Below are 13387 nucleotides of genomic sequence, written 5' to 3' on the forward strand. Positions count from 1 at the left end.
GCAGCCGCATGATAGGAGGATGGAATATGTATGAAAAACAGGATGGCATGACATATTGACATGTATGATGTATAGTGTAAACTAAGCACAAGGTGCTTGAACTTGTTAGAATCAATGCAAGCTAGAAACCATATGAAAGATGAAACCAATATCACTCTGCCAAATTAAAAGGGTGCCCTAACAAATGTATTTGACCAAATTAGAAGCAATACATGGCAACAGGCTAGAAATAATATGCAATATGCAACGAATAAAGGTGACTCACCCTAAGTGATTGATGTAGGATACAGAAGAGAGGTAGTTTTATGTAAGAACAAGGTTAACACATAGATGTAGTGTGTACCAAAAATAGGAAGGCATGTCATATTCACATGTATGATGTGTAAACTAAGAAGATGCAATTTACCCTAATTAGAAGCATTACATGCTAGACAGCGTATGCAACATGCAACCACATATCACACTGCGAAGTTATTTGTTCTGCACCATCCGATGTACAAATAACAGGAAGATCGCCTTCATCTACCTCCAGCCAGTCAGTGTTGACGATCTTCCTCGAAACGCCAGCGACCACCGGCCCAGTCCCCTGCCTGCGCCCTCCCCTTGACCTCACCCCACCGCCGTGCTTGGCACCACCCCCTGGCCATCCATTCAAGCCCCGTCGACCTCCAGATCGGACGCAAGCAGCTCCTACGCCCCACACCCCTATGATAGACACCGATGTGCCGCTTCCTCGGCGAACAGGCGGACTAGGTGCTACGCACGCCTAAGCAGGTGCTGCTTCTTTTAATTGCGGTTCGACTAACCCTGAGTAGAAATCCAGGCGGGCTACTGACCTCTAGCAAAGGTGAAATAGTAAAGGGAGGAAACCTTGTGCATTTAGTATCACAAAGAAGATGCAGTAAGAAACGCTCAACTAGTTTCTTTTGTGGGATCAATACGGTGTGAGCAGAGACGAAAGGTTTGCATGAATAAGGGAAGATGAGTACCTCTTTCTGCTGGCAGTGCTGTGTCCTCCTTCTGTTTTTCCAACGATCTTCTTGTGGTTCGCTGGAAACGAGAAGTTGTGGAGGACGGTGGAGCCTTGGACGAACCCATGGCCAAGTTGTTGAGTGTGGTGCGGTGGCCGTCTGTCGGCGGCGGAGAACCAGATCCGAGGCGGTAAACGACGGCGTAGCAGGAATAGCTCCGGTGCTGTGGACGGTTGCGACAGTGGAGCAGCAGCAGTGAGGCGCAGGACGGCGTGGTCGGAGTGGTTCTAGTACGGCACACATCAGCGTCGGCATCGTGGAGGCAGCTCTACCTCGGCTTCAGCTGCTAAGTCCTTGAGTGTGTTGCGGTTGCGGTTGCATTGGACGACGACGTCGGGGTACCGGCTCCGGCGTGATGGAGGAGGGCGACGGTGGATTGGGCGCTATGGGGTGGAGGACGGAGGAGGCTGGGGTTTCACGGCTGGTGGAGAGGGCGTTTTGGCGCCCACGGAGTATGAATGGGGAAACGGAGGGAGGCGGGGTACTAAGGGGGAACAATGTTTCGGTTTGGGACGCGCTTGTTCGAAATTTGGGGAAAGTTACAAACTTTGCCCCCATCTAAATTTACGGACATATTGCGGGTTGGGGGTAGGACAGTAATCTCATGTGTCCCAAATGTGGACGGGATAGATTTCGGCCGAGCGCATGGGTGCTTAGGTGCCCATGGCGTATGAATGCTTCTCGGAGGCGGTTGAGACTGGCGTCATGGTGAAGTTACAAACATACCCCGGTTTAGACCTTTGGACATCGGGCCGATCGACTACACGGGCCAGAGTCAGGACAGTAATTTCCTACCACCAAACATTAGTCTCGTGCGGTTTCGGGTGACCAGAGGTCTATTTGGCGCTTCATCCAATATTCGGGAGCAGAAGCATTAACGTTTTCAGTTCTCTTGAATTGAACTTTCAGGATTTGTCAAACTTCACAAATCTTTACTCTTGAAAATCCTAAAGCTACGATTATTTTCGAATGGAGGGGTTACATTTGAATATACATTGTACACGAGTATATATATTAAAAATATGCAACTTACCTCAGTTCATACATGGTTTTAGATATAATCTCCTTGGTTGTCAAAAAAAGTTAGACATGCGTATGAATATATATATAGGATGTTCAAACACAGCCCCCTTTTACATCTGATTTACAAATGCCATTATCTCGGGTTCAAATAGATGAATGCACTTCCTATGAATTCGAATCTTCGAAACCCCCTTTATGTTGAGTTCGACATGTATTCTATTTCGTAGCTAGCAATTTGGAATGTATCCATGCAAGTGACAGATGTATAAAGTGCTTCACACTAACAACATGGAGTGCACTAATTAATGTTTATATGTGAATTGCAAAAGCATCCATTGCTTGTATTTCAAACCGCTCTCACTCTATGGATCGATAATATGAAATAAACACATGCACATGCTAGAATTCAATAGAGTATGGGTGTCTGATAGACCGATTTTCGTCCATACGCAATTTGCAAAATTCATGATCTCATCCAAAACTAATAATGCCATTTATATTTTAATTTAATGCGTAGAACCGCCTTTTACATGTAGATGCACTACGCCTCAGCCCGTTCTCACAAACGCGCTATATATCTCTCTATCTAACGCATAAGTGCACACACTTTATATGCATCGGCATTTATCTTCCACACATGCTCACAATCTCTCTCGGGGTGTCAGGGAGTCTCACACACATGCTCTCTCTGTATCTCTCTCTCTCTCTCTCTCTCTCTCTCTCTCTCTCTCTCTCTCTTTCTGACTACTATGTACCACTCTTTTCACTAATCTCAGTTGGAAAACACTATTTCTCTCACATGCATATATACACACGCACGGTCTCTACTAGCCCTCTATACGCGCATATATGTGCCTACGTGTCTCCCGCACGCACATTATCTTTAGGCCTCTCTCGCACACATTGCCCCCCCCCCAGACACACCTCTCGCTTAGTAGTTGGCAGATATGATTCCATCATATCATTCGGTAGGATATCCCTGACTATTAGGCTGGATGGTAATATGAAGCAAAGTTTTACCCTAGTTCGGACCCTTGCAGTTGAGGAAAAAGCCTACTCCTGGTACTGTATATTAGTGATAGGGGTGTGTACAAAGTACACGTGAATACTAGGCATTGTGCGTGTGTGTATACTATCGATGAACTATCCCCCAAGCTTCTATAACATACTGGGGGCCTAGGGTTACAAATCATATATAGTCGGCCTATCACCAGTGGGGATAGAGTCCTCCACGACTCTGGTAGCTAGCTTCATGTTGTACGCCGAGTCCTCCACATGGGTCTTCGTATAACACGTCTCGGTCCAACATATTGTTGGGGAACATAGTAATTTCAAAAAAATTCCTACGCACACGCAAGATCATGGTGATGCATAGCAACGAGAGGGGAGAGTGTGATCTACGTACCCTTGTAGACCAACAGCGGAAGCGTTAGCACAACGCGGTTGATGTAGTCGTACGTCTTCACGACCCGACCGATCAAGCACCGAAACTAAGGCACCTCCGATTTTTAGCACACGTTCAGCTCGATGACGATCCTTGGACTCCGATCTAGCAAAGTGTCAGGGAAGAGTTCCGTCAGCACGACGGCGTGGTGACGATCTCTACCGTCGTAGGGCTTCGCCTAAGCATCGCTACAATATTATCGAGGATTATGGTGGAAGGGGGCACCGCACACGGCTAAGAAAACGATCACGTGGATCAACTTGTGTGTCTAGGGGTGCCCCCTGCCCCCGTGTATAAAGGAGCAAGGGAAGGAGGCCGGCCAGCCCTATAGGCGCGCCAAGGAGGAGTCCTCCTCCTAGTAGGAGTAGGACTCCTACTAGGAGGGGGAAGGAAGTGGGGAGGGAGAAGGAAAGGGGGGCGCCGCCCCCCTCTCCTAGTCCAATTCGGACCAGGGGGAGGAGGCGCGCGCCCACCCTTGGCTGCCCTTCTCTCTCTCCACTAAGGCCCATAAGGCCCATTACTTCTCCCGGGGGGGTTCCGGTAACCCTCCGGTACTCCGGTTTTCTCCGAAATCACCCGGAACACTTCCGGTGTCCGAATATAGCCGGCCAATATATCAATATTTATGTCTCGACCATTTCGAGACTCCTCGTTATGTCCGTGATCACATTCGGCACTCCAAACTAACTTCGGTACATCAAAACTCATAAACTCATAATATAACTGTCATCGAAACCTTAAGCGTGCGGACCCTATGGGTTCGAGAACAATGTAGACATGACCGAGACATGTCTCCGGTCAATAACCAATAGCAGAACCTGGATGCTCATATTGGCTCCCACATATTCTACGAAGATCTCTATCGGTCAGACCGCATAACAACATACGTTGTTCTCTTTGTCATCGGTATGTTACTTGCCCGAGATTTGATCGTCGGTATCTCAATACCTAGTTCAATCTATTTACCGGCAAGTCTCTTTACTCATTTTGTAATACATCATCTCGCAACTAACTCATTAGTTGCAATGCTTTCAAGGCTTATGTGATGTGCATTACCGAGAGGGCCCAGAGATACCTCTCCGATAATCGGAGTGACAAATCCTAATCTCGAAATACGCCAACCCAACATTTACCTTTGGAGACACCTGTAGAGCTCCTTTATAATCACCCAGTTACGTTGTGACGTTTGGTAGCACACAAAGTGTTCCTCCGGCAAACTGGAGTTGCATAATCTCATAGTCATAGGAACATGTATAAGTCATGAAGAAAGCAATAGCAACATACTAAACGATCGGGTGCTAAGCTAATGGAATGGGTTATGTCAATCACATCATTCTCCTAATAATGTGATCCTGTTAATCAAATGACAACACATGTCTATGGTTAGGAAACATAACCATCTTTGATTAACGAGCTAGTCAAGTAGAGGCATACTAGTGACGTTTAGTTTGTCTATGTATTCACACAAGTATTATGTTCCGAATAATACAATTCTAGCATGAATAATAAACATTTATCATGATATAAGGAAATAAAATAATAACATTATTATTGCCTCTAGGGCATATTTCCTTCAGTCTCCCACTTGCACTAGAGTCAATAATCGAGATTACACAGTAATGATTCTAACACCGATGGAGCTTTGGTGTTGATCATGTTTTGCTCGTGGAAGAGGCTTAGTCAACGGGTCTGCAACATTCAGATCCGTATGTATCTTGCAAATCTCTATGTCTCCCACCTGGACTAGATCCCGGATGGAATTGAAGCGTCTCTTGATGTGCTTGGTTCTCTTGTGAAATCTCGATTCCTTTGCCAAGGCAATTGCAACAGTATTGTCACAAAAGATTTTCATTGGACCCGATGCACTAGGTATGACACCTAGATCGGATATGAACTCCTTCATCCAGACTCCTTCGTTTGCTACTTCCGAAGCAGCTATGTACTCCGCTTCACATGTAGATCCTGCCACAACGCTTTGTTTAGAACTGCACCAACTGACAGCTCCACCGTTTAATGTAAACACGTATCCGGTTTGCGATTTAGAATCGTCCGGATCAGTGTCAAAGCTTGCATCAATGTAACCATTTATGATGAGCTGTTTGTCACCTCCATATATGAGAAACATATCCTTAGTCCTTTTCAGGTATTTCAGGATGTTCTTGACCGTTGTCCAGTAATCCACTCCTGGATTACTTTGGTACCTCCCTGCTAGACTTATAGCAAGACACACATCAAGTCTGGTACATAGCATTGCATACATGATAGAGCCTATGGCTGAAGCATAGGGAACATCTTTCATTTTCTCTCTATCTTCTACACTGGTCGGGCATTGAGTCTTCCTCAATTTCACACCTTGTAACACGGGCAAGAATCCTTTCTTTGCTTGATCCATTTTGAACTTCTTCAAAATTTTGTCAAGGTATGTGTTTTGTGAAAGTCCAATTAAGCGTCTTGATCTATCTCTATAAATCTTAATGCCCAATATGTAAGCAGCTTCACCGAGGTCTTTCATTGAAAAACTCTTATTCAAGTATCCCTTTATGCTATTCAGATATTCTATATCATTTCTGATTAGTAATATGTCATCCACATATAATATCAGAAATGCTACAGAGCTCCCACTCACTTTCTTGTAAATACAGGCTTCTCCAAAAGTTTGTACAAAACCAAATGCTTTGATCACACTATCAAAGCGTTTATTCCAACTCCGAGAAGCTTGCACCAGTCCATAAATGGATTGCTGGAGCTTGCATACTTTGTTAGCTCCCTTTGGATCGACAAAACCTTCCGTTTGCATCATATACAACTCTTCTTCCAGAAATCCATTCAGGAATGCAGTTTTGACATCCATCTGCCAAATTTCATAATTATAAAATGCGGCAATTGCTAACATGATTCGGACAGACTTAAGCATCGCTACGGGTGAGAAGGTCTCATCGTAGTCAATCCCTTGAACTTGTCGAAAACCTTTTGCGACAAGTCGAGCTTTGTAGACAATAATATTACCATCAGTGTTAGTCTTCTTCTTGAAGATCCATTTATTCTCAATTGCTTGTCGATCATTGGGCAAGTCAACCAAAGTCCATACTTTGTTCTCATACATGGATCCCATCTCAGATTTCATGGCTTCAAGCCATTTTGCGGAATCTGGGGTCACCATCGCTTCTTCATAGTTCGTAGGTTCATCATGATCTAGTAGCATGACTTCCAGAATAGGATTACCATACCACTCTGGTGCGGATCTTACTCTGGTTGATCTACGAGGTTCAGTAGTATCTTGTTCTGAAGTTTCATGATCATTATCATTAGCTTCCTCACTAATTGGTGTAGGTGTCACAGAAACTGGTTTCTATGATGTACTACTTTCCAATAAGGGAGCATGTACAGTTACCTCGTCAAGTTCTACTTTCCTCCCACTCACTTCTTTCGAAAGAAACTCCTTCTCTAGAAAGTTTCCGAATTTAGCAACAAAAGTCTTGCCTTCGGATCTGTGATAGAAGGTGTATCCAATAGTTTCCTTTGGATATCCTATGAAGACACATTTCTCTGATTTGGGTTCGAGCTTATCAGGTTGAAGCTTTTTCACATAAGCATCGCAGCCCCAAACTTTCAGAAATGACAACTTTGGTTTCTTGCCAAACCACAGTTCATAAGGCATCGTCTCAACGGATTTTGATGGTGCCCTATTTAACGTGAATGCAGCCGTCTCTAGAGCATATCCCCAAAACGATAGCAGTAACTCAGTAAGAGACATCATAGATTGCACCATATCTAGTAAAGTACGATTACGACGTTCGGACACACCATTACGCTGTGGTGTTCCGGGTGGCGTGAGTTGCGAAACTATTCCGCATTGTTTCAAATGTACACCAAACTCGTAACTCAAATATTCTCCTCCACGATCAGATCGTAGGAATTTTATTTTCTTGTTACGATGATTTTCAACTTCACTCTGAAATTCTTTGAACTTTTCAAATGTTTCAGACTTATGTTTCATTAAGTAGATATACCCATATCTGCTTAAGTCATCTGTGAAGGTGAGAAAAAAACGATATCCGCCACGAGCCTCAACATTCATCGGACCACATATATCTGTATGTATGATTTCCAACAAATCTGTTGCTCTCTCCATAGTATTGGAGAACGGTGTTTTTGTCATCTTACCCATAAGGCACGGTTCGCAAGTACCAAGTGATTCATAATCAAGTGGTTCCAAAAGTCCATCAGTATGGAGTTTCTACATGTGATTTACACCGATATGACCCAAACGGCAGTGCCACAAATAAGTTGCACTATCATTATCAACTCTGCATCTTTTGGCTTCAACATTATGAATATGTGTGTCACTACTATCGAGATTTAATAAGAATAGACCACTCTTTAAGAGTGCATGACCATAAAAGATATTACTCATATAAATAGAACAACCATTATTCTCTGATTTAAATGAATAACCGTCTCGCATCAAACAAGATCCAGATATAATGTTCATGCTTAACGCTGGCACCAAATAACAATCATTTAGGTCTAATACTAATCCGGAAGGTAGATGTAGAGGTAGCGTGCCGACCGCGATCACATCGACTTTGGAACCATTTCCCACGCGCATCGTCACCTCGTCCTTAGCCAATCTTCGCTTAATCCGTAGTCCCTATTTCGAGTTGCAAATGTTAGCAACAGAATCAGTATCAAATATCCAGGTGCTACTGCGAGCATTAGTAAGGTACACATCAATAACATGTATATCACATATACCTTTGTTCACCTTGCCATCCTTCTTATCCGCCAAATACTTGGGGCAGTTCCACTTCCAGTGACCAGTCTGCTTGCAGTAGAAGCACTCAGTTTCAGGCTTAGGTCCAGGTTTGGGTTTCTTCTCTTGAGTAGCAACTTGCTTGCTGCTCTTTTTTAAGTTCCCCTTCTTCTTTCCTTTGCCCTTTTTCTTGAAACTAGTGGTCTTGTTGACCATCAACACTTGATGCTCCTTCTTGATTTCTACCTCCGCAGCTTTCAGCATTGCGAAGAGCTCTGGAATAGTCTTATTCATCCCTTGCATATTATAGTTCATCACGAAGCTCTTGTAGCTTGGTGGCAGTGATTGGAGAATTCTGTCAATGACGCAATCATATGGAAGATTAACTCCCAATTGAATCAAGTGATTATTATACCCAGACATTTTGAGTATATGCTCACTGACAGAACTGTTCTCCTCCATCTTGCAGCTATAGAACTTATTGGAGACTTCATATCTCTCAATTCGGGCATTTGCTTGAAATATTAACTTCAACTCCTGGAACATCTCATATGCTCCATGACGTTCAAAACGTCATTGAAGTCCCGATTCTAAGCCGTAAAGCATGGCACACTGAACTATCGAGTAGTCATCAGCTTTGCTCTGCCAGACGTTCATAACATCTGGTGTTGCTCCAGCAGCAGGCCTGGCACCCAGCGGTGCTTCCAGGACGTAATTCTTATATGCAGCAATGAGGATAATCCTCAAGTTACGGACCCAGTCCATGTAATTGCTACCATCATCTTTCAACCTTGCTTTCTCAAGGAACGCATTAAAATTCAATGGAACAACAGCACGGGCCATCTATCTACAATCAAACATAAACAAGCAAGATACTATCAGGTACTAAGTTCATGATAAATTTAGGTTCAATTAATCATATTACTAAAGAACTCCCACTTAGATAGACATCCCTCTAATCCTCTAAGTGATTACGTGATCCAAATCTACTAAACCATGTCCGATCATCACGTGAGATGGAGTAGTTCCATTGGTGAACATCACTATGTTGATCATATCTACTATATGATTCACGCTCGACCTTTCGGTCTCCGTGTTCCGAGGCCATATCTGTATATGCTTGGCTCGTCAAGTATAACCTGAGTATTCCGCGTGTGCAACTGTTTTGCACCCGTTGTATTTGAACGTAGAGCCTATCACACCCGATCATCACGTGGTGTCTCAGCACGAAGAACTTTCGCAACGGTGCATACTCAGGGAGAACACTTCTTGATAATTAGTGAGAGATCATCTTAAAATGCTACCGTCAATCAAAGCAAGATAAGATGCATAAAAGATAAACATCACATGCAATCAATATAAGTGATATGATATGGCCATTATCATCTTGTGCTTGTGATCTCCATCTTTGAAGCACTGTCGTGATCACCATCGTCACCGGCGCGACACCTTGATCACCATCGTAGCATCGTTGTCGTCTCGCCAATCTTATGCTTCCACGACTATCGCTACCGCTTAGTGATAAAGTAAAGCATTACAGCGCAATTGCATTGCATACAACAAAGTGACAACCATATGGCTCCTGCCAGTTGCTGATAACTTGGTTACAAAACATGATCATCTCATACAATAAAATTTAGCATCATGTCTTGACCATATCAATCACAACATGCCCTGCAAAAACAATTTAGACGTCCTCTACTTTGTTGTTGCAAGTTTTACGTGGCAGCTACGGGCTTAAGCAAGAACCAATCTTGCATCAAAACCACAACGATAGTTTGTCAAGTTGGTGCTGTTTTAACCTTCGCAAGGACCGGGCGTAGCCACACTCGGTTCAACTAAAGTTGGAGAAACTGACACATGCTAGCCACCTTTGTGCAAAGCACGTCGGGAGAACCGGTCTCGCGTAAGCGTACGCGTAATGTCGGTCCAGGCCGCTTCGTCCAACAATACCGCCGAACCAAAGTATGACATGCTGGTAAGCAGTATGACTTATATCGCCCACAACTCACTTGTGTTCTACTCGTGCATATGACATCAACACATAAAACCTAGGCTCGGATGTCACTGTTGGGGAACGTAGTAATTTCAAAAAAATTCCTACGCACACGCAAGATCTTGGTGATGCATAGCAACGAGAGGGGAGAGTGTGATCTACGTACCCTTGTAGACCGATAGCGGAAGCGTTAGCACAACGCGGTTGATGTAGTCGTACGTCTTCACAGCCCGACCGATCAAGCACCGAAACTACGGCACCTCTGAGTTTTAGCACACGTTCAGCTCGATGACGATCCCCGGACTCCGATCCACCAAAGTGTCGGGGAAGAGTTCCGTCAGCACGATGGCGTGGTGACGATCTTGATGTTCTACCGTCGCAGGGCTTGGCCTAAGCACCGCTACAATATTATCGAGGATTATGGTGGAAGGGGGCATCGCACACGGCTAAGAAAAGGATCACGTGGATCAACTTGTGTGTCTAGGGGTGCCCCCTGCCCCCGTATATAAAGGAGCAAGGGGAGGAGGCCGACCGGCCCTATAGGCGCGCCAAGGAGGAGTCCTCCTCCTAGTAGGAGTAGGACTCCTACTAGGAGGGGGAAGGAACTCGGGAGGGAGAAGGAAAGGGGGGCGCCGCCCGCCTCTCCTAGTCCAATTCGGACCAGGGGGGAGGAGGCGCGCGGCCCACCCTTGGATGCCCTTCTCTCTCTCCACTAAGGCCCATAAGGCCCATTACTTCTCCCAGGGGGGTTCCGGTAACCCTCCGGTACTCCGGTTTTCTCCGAAATCACCCGGAACACTTCCGGTGTCCGAATATAGCCGTCCAATATATCAATCTTTATGTATTGACCATTTCAAGACTCCTCGTTATGTCCATGATCACATCCGGCACTCCGAACTAACTTCGGTACATCAAAACTCATAAACTCATAATATAATTGTCATCAAAACCTTAAGCGTGTGGACCCAACGGGTTCGAGAACAATGTAGACATGACCGAGACATGTCTCCGGTTAATAACCAATAGCGGAACCTGGATGCTCATATTGGCTCCCACATATTCTACGAAGATCTTTATCGATCAGACCGCATAACAACATACGTTGTTCCCTTTGTCATCGGTATGTTACTTGCCCGAGATTTGATCGTCGGTATCTCAATACCTAGTTCAATCTCGTTACCGGCAAGTCTCTTTACTCGTTTCGTAATACATCATCTCGCAACTAACTCATTAGTTGCAATGCTTTCAAGGCTTATGTGACGTGCATTACCGAGAGGGCCCAGAGATACCTCTCCGACAATCGGAGTGACAAATCCTAATCTCGAAATACGCCAACCCAACATTTACCTTTGGAGACACCTGTAGAGCTCCTTTATAATCACCCAGTTACGTTGTGACGTTTGGTAGCACACAAAGTGTTCCTCCGGCAAACGGGAGTTGCATAATCTCATAGTCATAGGAACATGTATAAGTCATGAAGAAAGCAATAGCAACATACTAAACGATCGGGTGCTAAGCTAATGGAATGGGTCATGTCAATCACATCATTCTCCTAATAATGTGATCCCGTTAATCAAATGACAACACATGTCTATGGTTAGGAAACATAACCATCTTTGATTAACGAGCTAGTCAAGTAGAGGCATACTAGTGACGTTTAGTTTGTCTATGTATTCACACAAGTATTATGTTTCCGGATAATACAATTCTAGCATGAATAATAAACATTTATCATGATATAAGGAAATAAAATAATAACATTATTATTGCCTCTAGGGCATATTTCCTTCACATATGTGGCGCGGGATGGAACCGACCCATGAGTCCTCATGGTGACCCACAACAACTAGAAATGATGTGCCCACCACACCACACACGCAATCAGCCACTAAGAAAATAAGCATATACAATAGTACAATGTTATACATGAAAGTTAATTGCATGGTGCATCCAAGAATATTTGTTCTGCATTGTGAATGTTTATATATTCTCCTAAAATATTAGTCACGGGAAAGAGAAACGAAGGGCATATCTCTCCTTGTCTCCACCGGACCCCCCCTCTTTCTACACCACTTTCACGTACGCACACAAACTATCTCTCGGCCCTCTAAAAGTATGCATGCCCATGACACATTCACGCGTGACGGTCACTGTATTCCAAGCTAAGGCACTATACGGTCACTGGACTTCACAATATGCTCATTACGGTCACTATATACATTCTCGTGGTGATCATACGGTATCTAGCTCATGATACGTCTCCATATTTTCTTGATGACACTGACGGACTTTGCATTTGATGCGTGCTCCGTATTTTGTTGACGACACTTACGATCATTGTATTTTAAGCGAAAGCATGATATGGTCACTGGACTTCAGAATAAGCTCATCATGGCCACCACATACATTTTGTCATGCTAACCAACATGTGGTTGGATGGTTACGAGGACAGTGGTTTCTCGAGCCCATCAGGGTTAAAGTCCCGGTGCTCACATTTATCCTGGGTTAATTTCAGTATTTTCCGGTGATGTGCGTTCAGTGGGAGGAGACGTTCCACTTGACTACGAGGCACCTATGGTGACATCGTGAAATCTCAAGATCATATGCTGGCTCACTCTCTCGAAGGTGCTCATAGGGGTAGGGTCTGCGTGTGTGCGCTTATAGCGGTGAGTGCTTGCGTGTATATATGAGCCCTTGCGTATGTACCGTGTTAAAAAAATACATGTCATGATTATACGGTCACTGGCTCACCCGTACAACTCCGTATTTTGTTGATGGCACAATCAATTGACCAGTCAAACATTCCACGTGGCGCAACTAGTGTTGCACCATCGGGGCGCGTAACCATGGGGCCCACCTGTCAGCCCGTATATGAAAGAAAGAAATGGTAGTTTGAGTCTGTACTATGTTAATAAAATACATTTTAGCATGATCTTACGGTCACTGGCTCACCATACAGCTCCATAATTTGTTGATGACACGATCAATTGACCAGTCAAACAGTCCACATTCAGCAGCGCACATTACCATAGGGCCCACCCGTCAGCGCGTATATGAAGGACAGAAATGGTAATAAATTAGTGGTCGGTGGGTACTCGAAGTCGTGAGACCTCTGGTTGGTAGTCGTCGGCTGTGGGGGG

The sequence above is a fragment of the Triticum dicoccoides genome, chromosome 1A, assembly GCF_002162155.2.
Source record: "Triticum dicoccoides isolate Atlit2015 ecotype Zavitan chromosome 1A, WEW_v2.0, whole genome shotgun sequence".
Classification (NCBI taxonomy): Eukaryota; Viridiplantae; Streptophyta; class Magnoliopsida; order Poales; family Poaceae; genus Triticum; species Triticum dicoccoides.